This window comes from Schistocerca gregaria, chromosome 3 (genome assembly GCF_023897955.1).
Source record: "Schistocerca gregaria isolate iqSchGreg1 chromosome 3, iqSchGreg1.2, whole genome shotgun sequence".
Taxonomy (NCBI): domain Eukaryota; kingdom Metazoa; phylum Arthropoda; class Insecta; order Orthoptera; family Acrididae; genus Schistocerca; species Schistocerca gregaria.
In genome coordinates this window covers 789,392,432-789,394,889 of record NC_064922.1, presented here as the reverse complement: position 1 = coordinate 789,394,889, position 2,458 = coordinate 789,392,432, and positions in this window count along the sequence as shown.

The following is a 2,458-nucleotide window of genomic DNA, read 5'->3' as shown; positions in this document are numbered from 1 at the left end:
GGCGAGGGACACCAATGACACCAATGGTCTCCCTTTTGCTTCCTCCCCAGGCATTAGTGAACTGAATGGGCAGTATGTTCGTCTAATTGTGATTAGGGTGATTGCCCTTACTCTGTACGCACTGATCGTTTGTCCAAGCGGACGTGTTCTTGCTCTGACTGTTATTAGCCTGTGATTGATTATTACCGCGACTGTGTCCTTCATACAATTGCACCACAGAGTAGAATTCTTGTGAACTTGAAGTTATTAAGTTTTTTCACGGCAGGCACAGAGCTGAGCCAAGACAGGTTCGAGTGCAGTATATCAGCCAGAATGAAAATCAGACCGGAAAGCCGACGTCACAAATAGCGAGGCACGCAACTGGGGCACTGTTGCACAACACTCGAGCAGAGAGCACAGAGTGCAACTGCGACAGAATGGCCTCACTAAGACGTCATCCAGAGTGCTCCACAAGATGAAGTAAAAGGGCGTAACACACATGCGCCTCCACAACATACTGACGTTGCAGAGAGTACCAAGCTGCAAATCAGAAGGTCACAACTGGGACACCACAGTGCAATATAGAGTGCTGGAAAATCTAGAAAACCAGGCAAAATTTGCTCATACCTACAGCCCCAAAACGTCAGAGTCATGAGGTAATCAGCGTAAATATATGTGTCTCTGAAGCGCATTCATCACGTGTCAGTAGTCAGTCATGAGTCATCAGTCAGTGCAAACAGTCTTGCAAGTTGCAGTGCACCCACGTTAAAGCTGTTCCTTGACATGCTACATATTGTTCATCTGATGACTTCAACTACGAGCCAACAGGCAGCCTGATACGTTACACTGCTGTGGAATTGCGTCTGCTTGCTCTGCTGCCACTGGTATGAAGACTTTGGCATCTTCGACCAATATCACAGAGGTCAATCGAGGGTGAAAAAAATGGTTCAAATGGCTCTGAGCACTATGGGACTCAACTGCTGTCGTCATCAGTCCCCTAGAACTTAGAACTACTTAAACCTAACTAACCTAAGGACATCACACCCATCCATGCCCGAGGCAGGATTCGAACCTGCGACCGTAGCAGTCGCACGGTTCCGGACTGCGCGCCTAGAACCGCGAGACCACCGCGGCCGGCCAATGGAGGGTGACCTGCGAACAGCTGACCTCGCACTTTCTGGAGATGCTGTACCTGTGAGCAGCTACAGTTTTTGGGAGGCCAGGGCGTAAATCTATGCGGCTACGATCATTCCATGCAGAGCTATCCGCTGCTGACCAGGGGGCAAATTCTGATGCCCACAAGAGAATCTTAGGGAAACGGCTCGCCACGCTGTTAGAGACTGGCTAGATGGGCAACGCTTCCAGATTGCTGGGTCGGCCTTCTGCTTAACGCTGCATTCGCTGAGGATGCAGTTCCTGACCTCGCCACACAAAGTAGATGACTGCTGGGCCGGCCGAGTCAGCAATTAATTAATTTTAATTTGTGGTAAGTTCCTGTGGGACCAAACTGCTGAGGTCATAGGTTCCTAGGCTCATACACTACTTGAACTAACTTACGCTAAGGACAACACTCACACACATGCCCAAGGGAGGACTTGAACCCCCCCCCCCCCTCCCCGACGGGCGAGTCAGCGAGTACCAGCCATGTGCAATGCTCCTTCTGCCACTGCGCTATGCCACAGAGAAGCTATTTACATTGCATAAATCCTGACGATAAATTTATTCACAGCCTACACTATTTCAGTGAAGCCTGCCAGCGTGCCACCAGACCACACTCCCAAACTCCGAGCTCAACTCCCTAGGTCACGACAGATGGTGTCAGAAATGATTGTCACTTCAAGACTTCGGTGGCAGTTCTAACCACATCTACAGCATTAACCATTGTCGCCTATCCGGATTTTCTGTCCAAAATGGTGTATTGCAGTGATGCACATTCTCTATTAGCATTCTTTTTTTGTTCATTTTGTTGTGGTTGTGGTAGGAGCCCAGATGTGCACCGTAATCTTAGGGTTACTTTTGTGAGGCCACAGGAGCCTGCAGACGTATCTAATTTTAGAGGAAATTGCAGGGAAACGTACTTGACACCAGTGAGGTGTGAATTCTGTAATTTATCAGGACACTAGGTGCTCCACACTAAGGCAGTGCCAGTTACATTTGTCGTTTGTAGACCATTTGGTTATTTGGCACTGAACTGTTCTCAGATCCGTTGGGTTATCATACAGCGCAGGAACTAATTTGGTTTATTTTTTGTTGTGATCGTAAGTACATTTTTCTTATTTTTCTCTTGTTGTAACGGCAGTTGCAAAACACACAAGATATTAGAAACACATGCAGCTGCTATGGGTGAGACTGTTAACGCGTTTTTGAAACAGCTAGCCATGTTATTGGCAGTTAATTATCAGCAGAAAAAGTACAACACGGAATTATAAAGGCAAGTGGAAGTACTGCAAGCCATTCAACAGCAGATACAATTGGGCTT